Below are 22,339 nucleotides of genomic sequence, written 5' to 3'. Positions count from 1 at the left end.
GGAGTTCAAGGTCTTCAAATGATCGAAGATAGTGATTATATTTTTGTACTAGTTCAAACATCTTTTCAATTAACCAATACAACTCATCCTAAACTTAAACAACCTGTCTTAAAACACTGTGTTACTGTTGGTCTTTCTAATGCTCAAGTTGAAGGCGTTCTATATGATTTAACTGAATTGCCTAGCGACTGGTATTTTCAATATAAGTCAATTGCAGATGATAAAAAGCCCGAGTCAAAACTTAAACGAATCTCTATTAGTAATGGTCAAGTCAAGCTTATTCCTAAAAAACTAGAGATTCCTCGACCCATTGTTAGGCCTCGTCGCTATGTAATCCCTGTACCTTCTACTAAAGCTTTTTCTTCCAGAAGTGTCGATCTTCCTCCAATTGAAGAAGTTCGTCCCGCTGAACCACAGTTGTCATCAAATGAATTGTATATACCTGAATCTAAACCTTTTCTTGCTATCAATAAGATGCACCGTATCTCTAGTGCCCAGTTTTCTCCTGTTGAAGAGTGGCAGTATGCTAATCGTCATTTTGTGAAAGGTGGGAAATGGCCTCCCAAGACAAAATTTTGCACCACCTCTTCTATGTCAAAACAGCCAGCAACAAGAGCTGATTGTGCTCCTTTGATAGAGCATAATGCATTAAACACCAATGACCTAGATCAGACCTATCAAATCGGTAATTATCTTACTACCTGGTGTTCACATGCTGAAGATGTTCTGGATGATCTAGGATCCTAGACTAAGTTAATTCTAGCTAATCTTAAGCTTCTCTATGATGGACAACAAGAAGAAAAACAAAGAAGAGAAGCCAAAGAGAAAAAGAAAAAAGAAAAGAAAAGGAGAGAATCAAAGGCTCCAAAATTTTCTATTTCAATGGATACTCCTAACTATTGGGATATAGATGAAAAGCAAGAAGGAAGTGAAGCTGAGTCTAGTGCCCAAGCTTCTGAAAACAAACTAGAGCCAGTGAAATCACTAAACTTTCAAAAACCAAAAAGCGAGATAGCCACTTTGGAAAATGTTGCCTCTAAGTTTCCCTCCTTCATTTTGCCATCTCTCCAAAAGGCCCATGTTTTCCGTGAAGTCCCAAAGTATCCACGGATTGAAGAAGACTTGTTTGCAACCAATTCTACTGGATATGTTTTAGACTTAGACAAATCTACAAATCCAGCTGAATCCATCAGAGTTTGGATTGGTGCCCTATATCAAATGCAAGTTGTCTCTAGATTAGATAATATTTCTATTTTTGCCTTAGCCGAAAAAAGAATGGTCGGAATTGTATATGACTGGTGGATGGGACCATCAGAAGAAGAAAGAATGAATGTAGCTGCTGCAGGATTAGCTACTTTAGAATTGCTACTCAAAACTCAATTTGTCCCAGAACCAGCAGATGAAAAGAAACAGATTATAACAGATCTAACATGAATGGAATTGAAAGATTTAAAGTTTTTAGATCAGTTTGGCAACGATTATATGGCTAAGATCTATAAAGCTAATCTTACCAATGATTCAACTCAGAAGATTTCATTCCTGTCAAAATTGCCTGGTAATTTAGGTGATTTGTTTATGAAAGATCTAAAAGTCCAAGGGAAAAGGATTAAACAGACTTATTGGGTAGATCTCTTATTTCGGTGTCAAGAAAAGGTTAAATATTTCTGTTGGCAGAAGAAGGCTCAAGACTTTTCTCCTAGTCTTGATGTTTGTCGTTATATATTACCATGGACACCATTTAGAAAGAGAAAATCTAAAAGATATGGAAAATTCAAGCCCAAGAGAGTAGCCAATCCTAGAAGGCCATTCCAAAAATTTAAATATTTAAAAAAGCGCAGGCAACCAAAAAGAGACAATGCATGTTTTATTTGCAAACAAGAAGGTCATTTTGCCAGAAAATGTCCTAAAAGCTCTTCCAACAAGTTGAAAGCCTGTATAGAAATTGATGATTTTGTAGATAATTGGTCTATGGTTGATTCTCAAGACGAAGTATCAGATGTGTATATATTAACTGATGCTTCTCTGTCAGATACTGAGTCAGTTCCCGACACGTGTCAGAAAATGAATAGATGTTATGATTGTTCTGAACCAGAGAATGAAAATGAATTGCATTTCAGTGATGAATTTAGCTCAGATGATTATACTGATGAGACATCTGAATACATTTCAGATGATACTGTCTCTATTGTTCCTTCTCTATCTACTTCTACGGATTGAGGTACTAAGAATTCACAACCCGTTTTAAACTCCTTGCCTCCACAATCCACGTTGAATTCTTTTTGCCCTTATCCAAAGATAGTTTCTCAATCATCATCTTTGCCTTCTCCAACATCTGTTAATCTTGAAGAAAGTTCTTTTCTCAAAAAGATTGTTAAAACAAACAATCTCCTCTATATTCCTGTTGAAGTTCAAGTCAAAGGAGAATGGATCAATGTGGATGCCTTCATTGATACAGGAGGCTCCAACAATTTAGCTCGCCCATCTTTATTCAAAGGTTTATGGAAGCCTTTGAAAAATATTCTTATTTCCAAGACCATTGGTGGCTCTGTCAATCTCACCCACTATGTTGATAACGTTTCTTTAAAAGTTGGGGGGAGTATAGTAAAATTTTCTGCAATCCAACACTATGATGCCTCTGCAAGTTTATTTCTTGGCATGCCCTTTATTAATTTTGTGTTGCCAGTTACAATCAGTGAAGACAAAGTCATTTTAAATATATAAAAAAAGAGCAATTTCAGTACCAAGATTGACTTTGGCCAATTCAGAAGCTAGAAAAAAAAATAGCCAAAAGAAGGCAGGTATAAAAAGGCCCCAGAATGATTCTAATAATTGGCAAGAAGTATTGCAGATTTATGAAGAAAGGAGTCAAACAAAAACTAAACAAAAAGCAAACAGAAGTCCTGACTGGCCTCTCGAAAAAATGGCTATTTATGATGAATTGTTGAAAATTTGTTCTGAAAATCCTCAAGCATTTTGGAGTATAGAAAATCCCCAACAAGAAATAATTACTCTTCATGACAATCGGATTAAAGGAAAACTTATACCCTGCACTCCAACTGATGAGAAAGAAATAAAAAAGCAGATTGAAGAACTATTAAGTCTCAAGCTTATTCAACCTAGTTCTTCTCATTATTCCTGTTTTGCTTTCCTGGTAAGAAATCATTCTGAAATAGTCAGAGGTAAAGCTCGAATGGTAATTAATTATAAGCCATTAAATGCAATCACAAAGAGCTTCAATTATCCTCTGCCCCGCTAGGAAACAATTATGCAAAAAAATCAGAACAACAAGGTCTTCAGTAAGTTCGATATGAAATCCGATTATGACCAGATACAAATCAAATAAGAAGATCGTCACAAAACTGCTTTTACATGTCCTACAGGTTTTTACCAATGGAAAGTAGTTCCATTTGGTCTGAAGAATGCTCCAGCTTTCTTTCAATGGTGAATGGACTATATTTTTGGTAAATATGATTTCATTGTTGTTTATATTGACGATATCTTGATTCATAGTCAGGATCTCGAATCCCATCTGAAGCATTTGTAGATATTCCTTGAAGAAGCAAAAAAGCATGGCATTGTTTTATCTGAAAAGAAAATGCTTCTGTTTCAAGATAGTATGGATTTTTTGGGTATCCATGTTATAAATGGTAAAATTCAGATGCAGCCTCATGTTTTGACCAAGCTATCTGAATTTCCTGATGAGCTACAAGATACTAAAATGATTCAACGATTTCTAGGAATACTAAATTATGTTCATAAATACATTCCTAGATTGTCAGAAAAAACTGCTCCAATCCGAAGACATTTGAATTCTGGATGGTCACCAGAAGCCACTGCAGCAGTCAAATTGTTAAAAGTTGAATGCAAACATCTCCCCGAGCTCAAACCACCAGGTAATGGATTTCTCATCCTTCAAACTGATGCATCCGATAATTTCTGGGCAGCTGTCCTTTTTGAAAGGAAGGAAGATACCGGAGAAGAAATTTTATGTGCATATGCATCTCGAGAATTTTTGATACACCAAAAAAATTATTTTACAACTGAAAAAGAAACTCTTGCCATTTTCAATGGCATACAAAAATTTGAATTATATTTAGCCCCTACCAAGTTTCTAATAAGAACAGACTCAATGAATTTCAAGTATTTCTTATCAGCAAAAATATCAAAACAACTCGCAAGAGGAAGACTACTGGCATGGCAGATATGGTTTCAAATGTATGATTTTGATGTTGAATGGGTTCCAGGTATTTCAAATTATCTAGCCGACTCTCTTACCAGAGACATGAACAAAGTCCATACTCATAACCAAAGAACTGATATATTTGTTCTTCCTGGTAAGACCCCTGCAGATGATAATTTTGAAACCTTTGTAAAAAGATTTCAGATTCTTGAATTAGTTCTTGGTGATTTGGTTGAAGAAATAAAAAAGGTTGTTGGGCTGCGAATTAGAAGAAATCAATGGATACAAAGATGTCAAGCCTGGCAGTCTAAAAATGTTGGTATTTTATTGGGTTTAGATGAAGAACTGGTAAAAGTATATCCTCTACCCAATATGAAGGTGAAGCTTTATTTTAAGACTCTTGATGATTACTGGACAAAAGAGTTTACTGAATCCATGATTCAAGTGTTGCAAACTTTGAATTATTATCAGATTATCGGTGGTATAGATTTCTCCTTTGCTATTTATACCTCTGCTAAAATGCTAGATTTAGATGAAATAAATATGACTGAAAGGGTTGGAAGGTTTTTAAAGTCTTTAAGAATTCCTGATCTTTTCAAAGAAATTGATGCTGCATTTCTTCAAAGAAATGATGAAAATTTTGCAGGTACAGACTCATTTCCCCAATATGAACTTTTTGAACCATTTGCAGATTGGGAAATAAAAAATGGTTGTTGCAGGAAGAAGCCACAAGTGAGAGCTTCTCAATGTATTGAAAGGACATTGCAATATTTGAGAACTTTCTCGACACCTTGGGATTATCAAAGTTTAGAATTCAGAAATCCCATTGTCCCAAATCCTTTTGCACAACTCTATGGACTTGAAAGAGTTGATGAATCTGTGTTAGCTGACAACACTGAGGAAGTCAAGAAAATTACTCTTTGGCTCAAAGAATTTCATAGACTTAAGTTGCCTGAAAAATTGTCTATGATCAAAACCTTAGAAGAACTTCAAGGAAGATTAAGAGTAATCAAATTACTGATCAATCAAAAGGCATTAATTACTGTTAGTGTTATGGCAGGAAATTGGAGTGATGATGTAGTTTGTCTGATAAGCTTATTACTGTCAACCAAGGTATGTTCATCCATGATTTTTGAATTAGGATGGCAACAGGTGGCAAATATCAATCATAACTGCAAGCTTTGGATCCAATGCGCCATAGAACACTCTGTCAGCATGTTTCAAATTTTCAAATGGGAATTATTAGATGGAGTTGAAATGTCAGTTCAATCAATGCCTGAATTCCGTAAAAGCAAAAAAGATTCCTTCCTTGACATAGAGATAGATCCAATGGCTTATGTTAATCGGTGGACAAAGTCCGATGATAAATATCTCTTTCCACAAAAAAATCTCTATGTTACAACCGACACGATAAAGTTTGATATAGGACAATCATCAAAGGCACTACTAAAAGGAGAATCTTCTACAGCCTCAACAAAATAAAAAGCAGCTATAGCAAAAGGAAAAGAGAAGGTATTCGATGATAAAGAAACCATTTTCGTAGATTTGTACCAAGATGCACAGGAGCAATAGGACCACACATGGGAATCAGAATATTTGGAATGGTTAAATCAGTCATGGCTAAAGAAAAAGCTTCCCTCATCGTCATCAGAAGCAGACGAACCCGACTATGAATATGATAGTGACCGAAGTCCGAAAGGACCTTGGTAGTGCATGTTCTTCTAATTATTGTACTTGAGAATATTGAGCAGACACCGTCTGGGCTAAGTAATGTCTGATAGGACCCTCAATAATTCTCACATGATCTTAGGATTTATATATGTGTGTGTGTGTGGGTGTGCAAGAGAGTGAGAGAAAGAGTGTTTGTATTCTGTGCTTTAAGAGACCAGAGACTAAAAGGCTCTACTCTGAGGCATTACTTGGTATGTAACATAATTATTTGAATTAATACTAAAGCTTGCTGGGCCGCCTGTCTGAGGACAGTTTATTCCAAGATTGCCTTAAGTTGAGATTATAAAGCGAGTAGAAGACTAGAAGAGTTGTGTGTGTTCTCGTATTTCCCGTGCCCTTGGTGGACGGTGTGAGGAAACTCAGCTATTCTTTAGTGATTCAAGTAAGTTACTAAGTCCAAGTAGAAGCAATGCTTCAACTTAGAAAACACCTTTTGTTGGGATTCAGACCAAAAGAACTTTGCTTTCGCTCTACACTTGGTGACTTGACTTAAAGGCCAAGTGATATGAGAGAACCCCAATATGAACCTGCGATGGAAATTGCAAGACCCAGAAAGATGCAGAGCTCTGTTAGATTGGTTAGGGCTGGCCAATCCCGAATGAATTGTATCTTGGCAGAGTCCACATGCACACCCTGCTCATCAATGATGTACCCCATATATTGAACTTGGGTCATGCCAAAAGTGTATTTCTCCAAATTGGCACACAACTTGTGTTATCGTAGGGTTTGAAGGACCTGTCGAATATGGTGGAGGTGCTCTTCCCAACTCGGGCTGAAGATCAAGATGTCATCTAAATACACCACCACAAATGAATTGATGAAGGGTCACAAGATGTCATCCATCAATCTCATGAAGGTTGCGGGGGCATTCTTCAACCCGAAAGGAATGACTAATCAATTGAAAAGGCCCTCCTTGGATTTGAAGGTAATCTTCCACACATCAGAGGGTTCGATAGGCACCTGGTGATAACCAGACTTCAAGTCAATCTTGCTGAAATATTTGGCCCCCTTTAGCTGATCTAGAAGGTCATCAATCCATGGGATTAGGTACCTATTCGGGACAATGACCTTGTTCAGTGCCTAATAGTCAATACAAAGTCTCTAGGTCTCGTCCTTCTTTTGTACCAATAAAATTGGGCTCCCACAGGGTGATGATATTGGCATGATGTGCCCTTTCTGCAACAAATCTTGAATCTACCTCTTGATCTCATCATTCTCTAGAATAGAGCGTCGATAGATCGGTCCATTGGGTAGCAGCGCGCCCGAGGTCAGGTCAATGGAGTGCTTGACCTGACAGTGCAGAGGTACCCCTGTAGGTGAGGCGAAAATGTCCCTGTACTCCTCCATGACCTGTCAATCTACTGCTGCAGTGCGGAGGAGCCCTATCTAGAAGCTGTGGCCACAACCTTCTTCTTTCCCTGAGGTAGAATCATAAGGAAAACGAATTTCCTGGTTTGGGAAATGATCCTACTGCATTGTTTTGCAGTGATCAAAGAGATGCGATAGGTGGGGCTACCTCCAGTATCCTGTACAACTTATCACCCAAAGAAATAATCACAAAGCAATGTCTAGACTCATATACAACATGTCACTTCCACGAGTATGGTTGTCCTAATAATACATCACAAACTTCAAGAGTAGAAACATCACACAGTACCTCATCTGTGAAGGGCTTGATGTTGTATGGAAGGCGACACTGCTAGCTGACGCGAAGTTCTATTCCTTGGTGAAGACACTCGATGGTGTACAACTGCGGATGTGTTGTAGTCGGTAGGCCCAAACGCTTCATGACCTATGATGAATTGAGGTTCTTTTGGCTCCCACTGTTGACAATGAACTACAATGGAGAACCCTTCACCCACTTTTGTGAGTGGAAGAGGCATTCCCCCTCCTCTAGATCTTCAGGCTCATTCTTCTGGATCTTAGTGGTGGCCACGGTGGAACTAGACTTTGTGTCAATGATCTACTTCCCATTGTCGTTCCCCTTGTCAGGTTCTAACTCAGAGTCGGAACATGTGTTTGATTCATAATGTTGAAAATAGCAACAAGAAATGCTAAAAATAGAATTGCTATAAATAGAATTTCAGGTACCAGTGTTGGACATAGAAACAAGGAATGAAAAATGGAAATGCTAAAAATAACATTGCTATAAATAGCATTTTGGGATAGATGCCAATTTAGTTAGTCCCTGAACTAAAATTGAGAAGTAAAATTCGAATTTGACCTTAGCAGCTGTTTGAAAAATAATTAATTAATTCATCTTGAGTTAATTAGTTGGAGAAAATCAAACATGAAGTCTATGTGAAGACATGCAACAGTTTCTCCATTAATTGAGGAAGTTATCCCTTGATTAAAGGAGATCAGGATGAGTTGTACTTTGAGTTGTAATTAGTTAGCTTAGTTAACTGAGTTAAGTCCAGTTAGATTAGTTCCAACAGTTTGTGGAACTGATTGTGAGTTCAGTTAGTTAATGCATGCATGCATGTAACTGCGGCACTTCAGATAACTGAATATTCTCTCATAAATAACTCATGCATGTCAGTTCAGTCAGAGACCCAGTTGAGATCAGAGGATGGGACAATGTACTATCAGTTGGAGGAATTTTCCTATATAGGAAACTCATCCATGCAGAAGGAATTATCTCCTTTAGGATTGCGTGGTTACTTCTGAGTTTAGTGAGTAGTGTGAGAGGTAAATTCACACAGGTGGCAGCGTTGGACCCCAAGAGAAACTGCGCAAGGAAATAGGAGGCTTGGAGGGTAGAGGAGAAGGTTTGTGAGAAGCCTTTGACTGTCAATGAGCAGAAGTTGGATTGTGCTGAGAGCAGGATAGCTTGTGAGCTGATGCTTTGTGTAATCTAAACATATTTCCATTTGTATGATAATACAGATAGCGGGGTTTTTAGCTGAGGCTTTCCCCAGAGTATTCTTCTATGTTTCATGTGTATGATTTCTTCTTCTCTGTTATATGTGTTCTGATTGATCTTGCTCAAAATCGATTAAGCTTCCGCAAGTTTGATTATAGAAGTAGATTAAGTATTTTGCTTTAGAACATTGCATAATCAGTTTAATCTACAGTGAAATTTCTACATGGTATCGAAGCAAAGGTGATAAAAGCAAAGAACAGTATACAAAGAAGGGAGAAGTTTGAAGTTTGAAGTTCTTGATTACAGAAATCGAGTTCTTATCACATCTCAATTTCACCAATGGCATTCAACGGTTTACGACTCAAGTATGCCCTTGATGGCAGCTCGAATTATATAGCCTAGAAGGATCACATGGAAGCGGTATTAGAGGACAATGGTCTAAAGGACTTCATTGATCAAGAAGTCCCCAAGCCAGCAGCAGCTAATGCCTAAGAATTGGCAAAATGGAAGAAATGTGTGGCTAGAGCAAGGATAATCCTCCTGGAGGGAGTTCGAGACCACATTGTCTCGAGCCTCCATGGGAAGGAGACACCATTTTCAATGTGGAAAACATTGAAGGATCCATATCAGAACAACAATGATCAGAGGACGCTGGCGCTGAAAGACAAGCTTCGAAAAATCAGGTGTGAAAAGGGCGACACGATCTCTACATATCTGAATAAGCTCATCACTTACAGGGATGAGCTTGGAAGTGTAGGGATCACGACAACTGATGATGACATGGTGAATCTTGCTCTCCTCGGTCTTCCTAAGTGCTGGCATAGCTACCAAGACTCGGTAAATGGACGAGAGAAACTGCCAGATTAGGAACGACTTTGGTCGGATCTAATGTAGGAGGAGATAAGAAGAAGCACCAGAGATGGTTCTTCATCCAAGGAGGATGAAGAAAATTGCGCCTTAGTGAGTAAGGCAAAGAAAGGGAAGGAGAAGGATTCTCATCCCAAATCGAGTTCTTCCTATGGTGGGAAGAAGTTTGACAAATCAAAAGTGCGATGCTTTCATTGTCATGAGGTGGACCATTTTGCTACAAATTGTCCACTGAAGAAATCTAAGAAGGGATCTATGGAAGGATTAGAAGGTGAGGCACTGGCCTCATAGTTCGAGTTGGATTTCACCCTCATCGCATGCATGGTTTCATCCATGGTGGGATGTGGTTGGTTTCTTGATAGTGGAGCTTCATTCCACATGACCGACGATAAGAGTTTGTTCAGTACCTTGGAGGAGAAAGATCTCCAGATACTCATAGAGATGGGTAATGATGAAAAGTATAGTGTCTTAGGAGTAGGCACAGTTGTTTTTCAGAGGGAGCATGGAGCTCGCATTACCTTAACAGATGTGAAGTATGTGCCAAGACTAAGGAAAAACTTGGTATCGATCGCAATGCTGGAAGACAAAGGCTATGATGTAGTCTTCAGTAAGGGAAAGGTTTTCCTTAGACACATCACCACGAGACAGGTGAAGCAGATCGGTTCACGAGTCAAGAACCTGTATGCTCTTGAGGTTCAAGATGCATGCAAATCCTTGAGGAGCGAGGAAACTGTTGGAGACTTGGTGGGTGAGAGGGAGAGTACATTACCTATCAACATACAACGCCAGATGAAGTCTCAGACAATTGTGGAGGAGCCACAATTAGTGAAGCAACTTCAGAAGGTTGTGGAGTAGCCACAACTAGAGAAGCCGAGAGGAGATCGAGTGGAGGCATCCACTCATGCAAAGACCTCTAGTAGGGGGAAATTTCGAGCCAAGTGGGTAGAGGGATCACATGCATCCATACCTCCAGGTCAGAGGTGGGGCAATGTGGAGTGATAGTCCCAAGAAGGCTGGAATAGGGGCAGGATCATTGAGGTACCCAACCTCTTTGATTAGACCTTGCTATGGGAGCCCCGACGAGGAGTAGCAGGACTGGTTGAGTGGGTAGAGGCAGATGCGGATGGAGCGACAGAGAGAGCTACAGTGCAGGAATCCCAAGATAGTGCAGAGCTAGCAGGCTGCAACAATGCGAGAGGCACAGGAGTGTTGCACCAGTGCAAGATGGCACAGAGAGGTGTGCAACGATGCAAGATGCATGGAGTGTTGCAGTAGCTCAGAGGTCACGGAGGGAGCACTTGTCAACGGTAGAGGGAGCTTCAGCATCAAAGGGTGTTTCTAGCCCAACAGGGAGGTCAGTTGGGAGATTTTTTTGTTTTTAGAGTTGCTACAACAACAACACTAGGGAGAAGTGTTGCATGCAGAACATTCCAAAGGTTCAGGATCGGGTTCGCGTTGAATGCTTTTCTTGTTGAGAGGGAGTGTTGAAAATATAACAACAAGAAAGGCTAAAAATAGCATTGTTATAAATAACATTTTAGGTACCAGTGTTGGACATAGAAACAAGGAATGAAAAATGGAAATTCTAAAAATAGCATTGCTATAAATAGCATTTTGGGATAGATTCCAATTTTAGTTAGTCCCTGAACTAAAATTGAGAAGTAAAATTCGAATTTGATCTTAGCAGCTGTTTGAAAAATAATTATTAATTCATCTTGAGTTAATTAGTTGGAGAAAATCAAACATGAAGTCTATGTGAAGACATGCAACAGTTTCTCCATTAATTGAGGAAGTTATCCCTTGATTAAAGGAGATCAGGATGAGTTGTACTTTGAGTTGTAATTAGTTAGCTCAGTTAACTGAGTTAAGTCCAGTTAGATTAGTTCCAACAGTTTGTGGAACTGATTGTGAGTTTAGTTAGTTAATGCATGCATGCATGTAACTATTGCACTTCAGATAACTGAATATTCTCTCATAAATAACTCATGCATGTCAGTTCAATCAGAGACCCAGTTGAGATCAAAGGATGGGACAATGTACTATCAGTTAAAGGAATTTTCCTATATAGGAAACTCATCCATGAAAAAGGAATTATCTCCTTCAGGATTGCGCCATTACTTCTGAGTTTAGAGAGCAGTGTGAGAGGTAAATTCACACAGGTGGCAACATTAGACCCCAAGAGAAATTGCGCAAGGAAATGGGAGGCTTGGAGGGCAGAGGAGAAGGTTTTTGAGAAGCCTTTGACTGTCTATGAGCAGAAGTTGGATTGTGCTGAGAGCAGGATAGCTTGTGAAATGATGCTTTGTGTAATCCGAACATATTTCCACTTGTATGATAATACAGATAGCGTGGTTTTTAGCTGAGGCTTTCCCCGGAGTATTCTTCTGTGTTTCATGTGTATGATTTCTTCTTCTTTGTTATATGTGTTCTGATTGATCTTGCTCAAAATCGATTAAGCTTCCACAAGTTTGATTATAGAAGTAGATTAAGTATTTTGCTTTAGTACATTGCACAATTATTTTAATCTACGGTGAAATTTCTACACATAAGCCTTCAGCTCGACCACCAGTGACTGCTTGGCCCGACACTCACTCGTGTTGTGAGTGGAGCTCTTATGGAACTCACACCATTTTCCTGTGTCCTTCTTTGTCTTAATCGTGTTGTTCTTTTCTTGCGACATCAACGGGTTTTCCTGGGTCACCCCTCCTTGGCTTTTTCCTTTTCTCTGTGGTTTGGGGGTGCCTTTTCCTTGCTTCAGATTCACAGATCCAAAGTCTCGCTTCTTTTGTTTAAACTTCTGCTCAATCTTGAAAGTGTATCAGTACGTCACATCGAGTGAGGAGATGTTCAGGAACTCCATCTCGTCCTGTATGTACTTGTGTAGACAGTCGCGGTACTTGAGTACCAAATGCTGCTCAGAATCTTTGATACCTAGCTTCATGCGAAGGGTATGGAAAACATTTGTAAACTCTAGCACATATTGGTCCCTTCCCTGCCGTAGTGTCGTCCACTTTATGTATTTATCTTCATCGCTCCCGACAAGGTAATATTGTTCCTTGATGGCATCACAAAAAGAATTCCAAGTGGGTGTAGCTGAAAACAATGAGGATTCCCTCTCGTCCTTTTGTTCATAGTAGGTTTCCCACCAGTCCTTGATGTGTGGGGCAGCTTTGAGAAGTGCAACAATAATTTTTTCCCGATTGGAAAAGTCATGAACTGAAAAATACCCTTCCAATAGATTTAACAATTTATCTACGACGTCTACATCAATCTGGCCCTAAAATATGGGAATATCAAAGTTAACTTGTACCTTAAAAGGAGTGGCGCCTCCAAAGTGGCTGCTGGATGAAGATGCGTTGCTTATGGGTAGCCGCTGCAGGATCTAGGCAAAGTTATTCATCATCATGTTCCTTTGTCGCTCGAGGGCTTCCTAGAGCAGTATTTTGAAAGGATCTCCCACGCCCTCATCTTTCTTTTCTTCCGCCATGGGAGGTCATTGCGTTTTGCGAGGCTGGACTTGCAAAGGTTCAACCAGATCGAGCCTTAACTCCTTATACCCTGACATCGCTGGGGACATGCAAAGAAAAACAGATAAAGAGCAGACCGCTCTTATACCACTGATTTGAACTTATGCAGGAATGCAACAAAATATAGAAATACCCATATACATAGAGATGCATTATAAATAAAACTTAATTTCATTAATATCAAAGAACTGAAATATGCTTACATACAGAAATAAAATAAACTAGCTCGAGCGATGCTAGCTTATCTTTGAGAAGAGATGTGGCATCTACATGCCTTTGAACTATGTCAAAATGAGCCTCAAAGGCCTATTTATTATTAAGAAACAATGGAAAACCCTAAACATCCAGAAACCTAACCCTAGGAGATGAAGCACCAAAACTGTGGGCCCCGTTTGGGTAAATTGGTACATCAACTTCCCGGGGTCGTAACTTTGGCATACGATCTCCGTTTGGCTATCATAATACCTTGTTTCGAAGATATCAAAGAGAAGGCTGAAAAGAAACCAGCAAGCCAGTTTGGGACTTTTTCAGTCTCTGTGTTTTCCCTAAAAAATTGTTTATGGACTCAAAACGACTCCGGAAGTTTAGGATCTGAAAAATTGCAAAAAATAGTAAACTGTGCTACAATTAAGAAAACTGAAAAACTAAAAGAGACAATGTTGGGGGTCTTAGTGCAATAGGCGGGTGACCACCAATATCCACCTGGATCATATGCGAATCAACATAGAGTGCATAAAGAGTTCCAAGTTGGGGAGCATTTATATTTGTGCATTAAACCCAAGAAAATCTCCCTGTGGATTGGGTCATGTGCCAAGATGGCACCATGATTTTGTGGACCTTTTGAAATACCACAATTAATTAGATCGATGGCTTAGAGATTAGCCCTACCACCTTAAGTAAAAACTCATGATGTTTTCCATGTATCCTTGCTTAAAAAATTTGCACGAGATCCTAATCACATCATTGGTTGGTTTGTTCTATAGGTGGAATTGGAGGGAGAGTTACAACACAGACCATTGTGCGCATCCTAGAGCGGAGGAGACTCATGCTCCAAAATCGAGCATTAGAGTAGGTCAAAGTGTAATGGAAACATTTTGGACCAAAGGAGGCCATATGGGAAATGACTGATTGGATGTAGGAAACATATCCATTTTTGTTTTTTGGATAACATAAATATCAATAATGTTGTAAATACTGTGTAAATATATGTATATAAAGCTCCATGAGCAATATGTCTAACTTAGCTCATTTTTCTTTAGTGTATATGGTCATAGAAAATTTAGGACAACATTCCCTTTTAGGAGGGCGGTTGTAATGACCCCGATCATTTTGATTATATGTAATTGTGATGTTAGTTGTTTCAATTACTTTACACACATGTGGTTACTACAAATGTTTTATGGTCCTATTATATTAAAATAAATGATGTGCTTTTCATGGGTTCTTTGCAATAGTGTGAATATGGTCATGTTCAAATTCATAAGTGTGACTATGTGTGTGAACATTGCAAACATAATCAAATTCATAATTACATGGGTGAGTGGCATTAATATTATTGTAAAGGTGACACATGTATAAACCTTACACAAGTAATATTAATATTATAAAAGTGATACATGCATATATGAAGACCAATATAAAATGATATATATATATATATATATAGATATAGATATAGATATAGATATATAGATATAGATATATATAGATATATATATATATATATATATATATAGATATATATATATATATATATATATATATATATATATATATATATATATATATAAACACATTAAGATATATGCATTCGATAAATGATAAGGAAAGTATGTGGGGCATTAAAATATGTGGTAGTTAGTTTGGCACCCTAACTAACTACACACCGAGAACCTAACCACTCGTAGAGCCCTAATTGCCTGGAGGTCAAAACTAAGCAACATAAAAGGGGAAGGGGACGAGCTGTGAGGATAGGGAATGAAGAGGGCGAAAAAAAAAAGCCATTGGAGAAGGTGAGGAGCTCGGACAAGAGGATTGAGAATGCAATAGCGACAAAGAGATAAACACACAAGTATCAAATCATGTGCTTGGAAGGGTAGACATACGTAATGTTAAAGAGGTCCATTACACAAGGGACAAAATAATACTACAATAATTTAGTTCTTGGTGAAGACCTTAATAAAGGTCTGTCTCATTTTACACTGATAACTTATGTTTAGTTGTTTCCTTTTTAGTAAATAACTTAACATGCTTGCATGAATAATTCACGTCTATAATTGATTGCATAAATCACAACAGGACTTAAAACCCTCATTCCCTTGGTAAATATACACTTGAACGTGCTTGTAGAAAGGCCACTGAAGTTTAAAACTCTCATGCCCTTAGTAAATATATACCTAAACATGCTTGCAGAAAGTACTTTAAGGGTTAAAACCCTTGTGCTCTTTGTAAATGGCATTTAGCCATTCGAAAACATCTTGTTTGTTTCCATGATTTATAGTAAATTGAATTCAAATCTTTGAGATGCTTGGAGGGTCTTGACTCTTGAAATCCTAGTGGCTAGTGGGTGGAGGTTGTAGACTTGTAGCCGTCCTAGACTAGCCTCCTTGATTTTGTGATCTAACCTATATTAGGCTCTGGACTACATACACTGGGTGGAGCCACTTAAATAAAAATTTTGGGGTGGAGGAAACACCTTTGGAATCCATAAACTGAATAAGGGTGGAGGTTTTCACCTATGGAATCCTTCACTAGCCGGTGGGTGGAGGTGGTTTGCCTCTGGATCCCTGGACCAGTCTGTAATGCAATACTTTTATACCAACGAGTGAAAGTACATTAAACCTCTGGAATCACTAATGAAATCAATAATAGGTCATTGGGACAACCTCTTAAGCTCAGGGGTGGTAGTTGCTTGAGGATCTTACTGGCAGTTATATACGGTTAGGAGGAGAATCGTTGACTATGTCCTAGTGCCCATCCTAATTCCCACAGTATCGAGTATCACTTTACTTGAGACACTTAAGTCTATTTGGACTATTTACCAACACCAATATTGTGTTATATTTGCGTGGCAAAATGATGTACGATATGTGATTTTATATAATGGCATGGTAGAGAAATGTTCGCTGATGGTTCAATTTCAGCACTGCATAGGAATTGTAACATAAAACAAAATGGGTATAGTTATTGTTTGTCTTTTCACAGGCCAAGTGGTACAACCATACTTAATATAGATCCTCTGTATACTGATTTGAACTAGGTGTATCACATCCTATCCTTAATGCTAGTCTCAGGTTACTTAGAGGTCGATTTCTAAAGATTAAAGTGATGGCATGTTGCCTTAAAGGCTTGGTGTATAACACCTACATAGCATCTTGGTCTAACACTTCAAGCTTAGATTAGGGTGAAAAATTCCCTAGTTGCATTAAGTGTTAGCATGTGGAGCTCTGGAATATAGAAAGCACCTCTAATTGTTTCTTATATATGCAAATAAAACCCAGGCTTTCATTGGATAAGTTTTGATGTCGTAAGCACCACTATTGATTTCCATATATTCATATATGTGAAGAGAATTTATTCATCACGATACCTTAGTAATAGGCTCAATATCATGAATTGCCCATATGGAAATATGGTGGATTAGACCATAAATATATGTACATACACATAGAATTGTTTGCCGATTAAAATTAATTGTTATAACTAACACAAGAGTCTACAAGTTAAAACCCTTCTATAGTTAACACTTGTACAACGAGCATACAGGCTAAAATTCCAGGGTTTATTTAGGCTTGTAGCAACCATTGCATCAATGTTATGGTTGCTTCTTATCCCATACGATTTGTAAAAACAGAAGGCCCACAACATGGAGCCACAAAGGGGTTGTGTTCTTAATAAAATTTGGTGATCAACATTTGTGATAGAAATAAAAGAAAATCTCTAAATTTATATAATGTATACATTCTCTCAAAGGGTTCTGTATGCTAAGCAAGTTGCTTTACACATGCATATTAACTGCCTGGTTAGAGTATCATTACCTGGGTTTTACTCGCTTCCAATGATTGGATATGATTACATATGAATAGTTGTAATGAACATCAATTGCAGAATTGTCTTTCTCTATAGAGTAAGGTAGAACATCCTCAAACAAAAGAAGCCAGGACACGAATGAAGTGATCACTGTTAATAATGTCAATAACATAAAACCCACTTCCTTAGTATCACACCGAAGAAAACCAGGTGAATTATAACATCGAACCCACTTCCTTAGCATCTAACCATCAACAACATTGTTATAATTACAAAAGAAATTGAAGCAAATTATGCGACTGAATGAAACAATTGGGGTAACCAAATCACAACTAACTAGCGCACTCAATTGCCATGGGGAACGATGCCAAATGAATTGCAAACATCACTTTTTATAAATAATTCTTGAATGAATCATAAGGCCAATCACGTTTCATGATTATTTTATTTAAATTAAAGACATGACAGAACCAAAGAAACTGAAAAACTAATATTCCCAAATTATTAAATCTTGGTCATTCATAATTCAAAAAATTAAAATTCCTCCAAGGAAAAAGTGTAGTTTTATTATCTAACAGATATAAAATAACATGCTAGTGATACATGTCTCACATGTATTTAAAAATAGGTCCAAAAGAAGTGGATCTTACTAAGTCTCTCTCACACACACCATGTATACTTTTTCATTGTCTAAATTACATTTTTAAATATATAAATAGACCCGAATACCTTGAAAGTGGACACTTGGATTATGTACACAACACAACTTAGATTTCAAGAAATCTTTGCTAGATTTTATACTAAATTGACCTTTAAATATACTTGAAACATGACCAAAATATAAAATAATAAGACTACTTGAAATGTTTTATAATGTTTTAACCATAAGATTTTTTTTTCTTAATTTCTTTAGATAACATATACATATATGCATAAATGCTATTGAAATATTTTAAGTAATATAGATATTAAAGACTTTATTTATAAAGCACATTGTCCATATTAAAGTGGCTTTTTAAAATTCAATATATTTTGAAATACATGTCAATATTACTTTTATATTGAAATATTTTATTTATCATTCATTTTGAATATTTTTATTATTATTAATATTTTTGTAAAAGCCACAAATCAATTTTATATTAACAATTAAATGATTTACATATCTTTATTTTAATAGAAAAAGATTGAATTATTTTATGTTTTATTACTTCTTCATTTCGCCCATCGAAATATCTTTCTATAGTTTATATATATATGAGAAGTTCATTTTGAAATATATCATGTAAATGGATATTTAAACAATTTATTTAAGCCTTATATTGAAATATTTAGAAGGAATATATATATATATAAATTTTAGTTACTTTATTCTCTATAAAGACTTAACATAGCGTGGGAGGTTGGAGCGGGAGGGGTTATTTTTCGCCCCGATTGAAAAGTTGGAAAAAAAGTTCGTCTTGGGTGTAGTAGTAGCCACAAATAATTAGGCAGAAGAATATGGACTTTGGCAAGGGCTTAGGTTGGCAGTAAAAGAAGGAATCTCACAATTATCTATTTTTGGAGACTCTCTTATCACCATTCAAAATTGTGTTAAATGGTCTCAAAATAAGGACCTTGACCCAAACCCAACTATGCAAAGAATTTATTTGATGTTAGATAAGTTTGACAACATAGAATTTTATCATATTAGGAGGGAAAATAATGTGTAGGCCGACAAATAAGCCAATTGCGTCGTTAACTTGGAGCAAGGTGAACTCAAGGAGGACGAGGATGCATCATCCATATGTCACATCCCATGAACACTAATAAATTGAAATTCTCAAAGTGCAAGAAGAATATTGAGAAGGGTGAATCATTTGACAGGAGGGTTAATTTCCTTTATACCTTGGCCCTTTTTTTTGCGGTGGGAGTCCTGGTGATATGTTGGATCTTTCAATTTATGGTTAATTATGAGGAATAAAGACATGAATAAGGACAACTGGGTGTTTGTAATCTGAGATTTAAGGCAGAGCAATTGTGAAGGAATTGTGTTCTTTGAGCTCAAGGAGGATAGTCTTAGGTCGATCGTGTGGGAATACATCTCGGAGCAAGAAGCAATGAAAATTAATTTGGGTTCGAGGACTACAATTCCAAAGAGCATAAAAAATGAATGGACCTCTTGCATCATCAATTTCGAGCTGATCTTGACTATAAGAAGGTGGCTTTGGAGGGCATATGCAATGTAGATTGCCTCACAAACTCATTGTGCTGAAAAAATGGCTTCTCCGTATGGCAATGGTGTTGGAAGATCCTCTGAGAATTATTTTGGTGCATTCAGGCAGGAGGTGGGGGACATGATATCTCGGATTTGAGGGCAAATTATATCTGAGGCCAGGTCTCACTTTACCCTCGTATTGACTCAGCTAGAAGGCTTGAGAAAGGACGTGGAGAACATTCAGGCGACAACAAAGGTGAACATGTCAAAGGTAGTGAATCTCGACCAAAAGGTGGAGAACTCAGAGGGGGAGGTGGAGATTGCGGTTGTGTTGATTTTGAAAGAAGAGTTTGACATCGGGGAGGGAGGTGACAATGAACTTACGCATGGCGAGAAGGGAGCTCTCCCTCCAAAGTTTGTTGTCCAACTGGAGATCCAACAAGAGACTGAGCAACATGATACTGAAGAACCATGCCAAGAGGGGGAGCATAAGCTACATATATGGAAGAAATAAGACAAAACGAGTCAGAAGAAACTTAATAGTTAGTATATAGAAGTAATTTTTTAATGTTATGCAAGTATGTAAATATTAATGGGGTTTTTTGGCAAAATTATAAAGAAAATGTTGTTGAAAATCTAGAGAAGACAATTTTGAAATCTCATATACTCGGGCCAGAGCACTTTTTGAGGGATATGGAACTTTTGTTGCTTTTCAATGTAATGGTTTATGGCTAGAATCAAGATTGTTTAATATAATTGTAATCGTTCCAAAAAAAAGGACTTAACATAGAACTATTTTATTTTATTTGTGGTTTCTTTCTTCATAGGGAGTTCTAATATTAATTACCACATCTCATTCATTGTGACCTATAATATTAAAAACCAACTGAGTGACCGTAGTGAACTTCAGATTATTGATATTTTAAAACGTTTTTAATTAAAACTAATAAAATATATGTATTCATTTCTATTTTTATTATAACAAACATTTTTTTTTAAGGAACAATTATATTTCTATTAAACAATTTAGATTCTGGCCAAAACCATTACATTGAAAAGCAACAAAAGTTCCACATCCCTCAAAAAGTGCTCTGACCAGAGTCTATGAGATTTCAGAATTTTCTTCTCTAGATTTTATACAATATCTTTGCTATAAGAAGGTGGCTATGGAGGGCATATGCAATGTGGATTGCCTCACAAACTCATTGTGCTGAAAAAATGGCTTCTCTGTATGGCAATGGCGTCGGAGGTTCCTCTGAGAATTATTTTGGTGCATTTAGGCAGAAGGTGGAGGACATGATATCTCAGACTGGAGGGAAAATTATCTCCAAGGCCAGGTCTCACTTTACCCTCGTAGCGACTCAGCTAGAAGGCTTGAGGAAGGACGTCGAGAACGTTCAGGTGACAACAGAGGTGATCATGTCAAAGGTAGTGAATCTCGACCAAAAGGTGGAGAAATCAAAGGAGAAGGTGGAGATTGAATTTGTGTTGATTTCAAAACAAGAGTTTGACATCGGGGAGGGAGGTGACAATGAACCTGCGAATGGTGAGAAGGGAGCTCTCCCTTCAGAGTTAGTTGTCCAAGTGGAGATCCAACAAGAGGCTAAGCAACATGATGCTGAGGAACCAAGCCAATAGGGGGAAGTAGAAGCTACATGTATGGAAGAAATCAGACAACACGAGTTAGAAGAAACTTAATAGTTAGCATATAGAAGTAGTTTTTTTTATGTTTTACAAGTATGTAAATATTAATGGGGTTTTTTTGGCGAAATTATAAAGAAAATGTTGTAAAAAATATGGAGAAGACAATTCTGAAATCTCATATACTCTCGTCATAGCACTTTTGGAGGGATATGGAACTTTTTTTTCTTTTGAATGTAATGGTTTTGGCTAGATTCGAGATTTTTAATAGAAATATAACCATTCCAAAAAAAAAAGACTTAACATAGACATATTTTATTTATGGTTTCCTTCTTCATAGTGAGTTCTAATATTAATTACCACATCTCCTTTATTGTGACCTATAATATTAACAACCAACTGAGTGAGCGTAGTGAACTTGGGATGACTAGTATTTTATAACGTTTATAATTAAAACTAATGAAATATATGTATTAATTTCTATTTTTATTATAACAAACATTTTTTTTAAGGAACAGTTATATTTCTATTAAACGATCTGGATTATGGCCAGAACCATTACATTCAAAAGCAACAAAAGTTCCACATCCCTCCAAAAGTGCTATGACCAGAGTCTATGAGATTTCAGAATTGTCTTCTTTAGATTTTCTACAACATTTCCCTTATAATTTTACCAAAAAACTCCATTAATTTACATACTTGCATAACACAAAAAACTATGTTTATATATTAACTATTAAGATTTTTATGACTTGTGATGTTCGATTTCTTCCATATCTACCACTTCTACTTCCCCCTATTGGCATGGTTTCTCAACATAATGTTGCTCGGCCTCTTTCTAGATCTTTAGTTAGACAACAAATTCCAGAGGGAGATCTCTCTGCTCACCATGCGGTGGTTCATTTTGTCACCTCCCTCCTCAATGCCAAACACTTCTTTCAAAACCGACACAACCGAAAAATCTACCTTCTCCTCCCAGTTCTCCACCTTTCAGTTGAGATTCACTATCTTTGACATGGTCACCTTTGTTGGTGCCTAAACATTCTCCACATCCTTCCTCAAGCCTTCCAATTAACTCGATATGAGGGTAAAGTGAGACGTAGCCTCAAAGATAATTTTCCCTTTAATCCGAGTTATCATGTCCTCCACCTCTTGCCTGAACGCACCAAAAGAATTCTCAAAGGAGCCTCTTATGCCATTTCCACACGGAGAAGCCATTTTTTTTAGCACAACAAGTTTGTGAGGCAATCCACATTTCATATGCCCACCATAGCCACCTTCTTATAGTCAATATCAGCTCC

Source organism: Pinus tabuliformis, chromosome 8 (genome assembly GCF_031772625.1).
Source record: "Pinus tabuliformis cultivar Carrire ecotype Pingquan chromosome 8, CPIR1, whole genome shotgun sequence".
Classification (NCBI taxonomy): Eukaryota; Viridiplantae; Streptophyta; class Pinopsida; order Pinales; family Pinaceae; genus Pinus; species Pinus tabuliformis.
The sequence above is the reverse complement of the archived record's forward strand: the minus strand, read 5'-3'. Positions refer to the sequence as shown.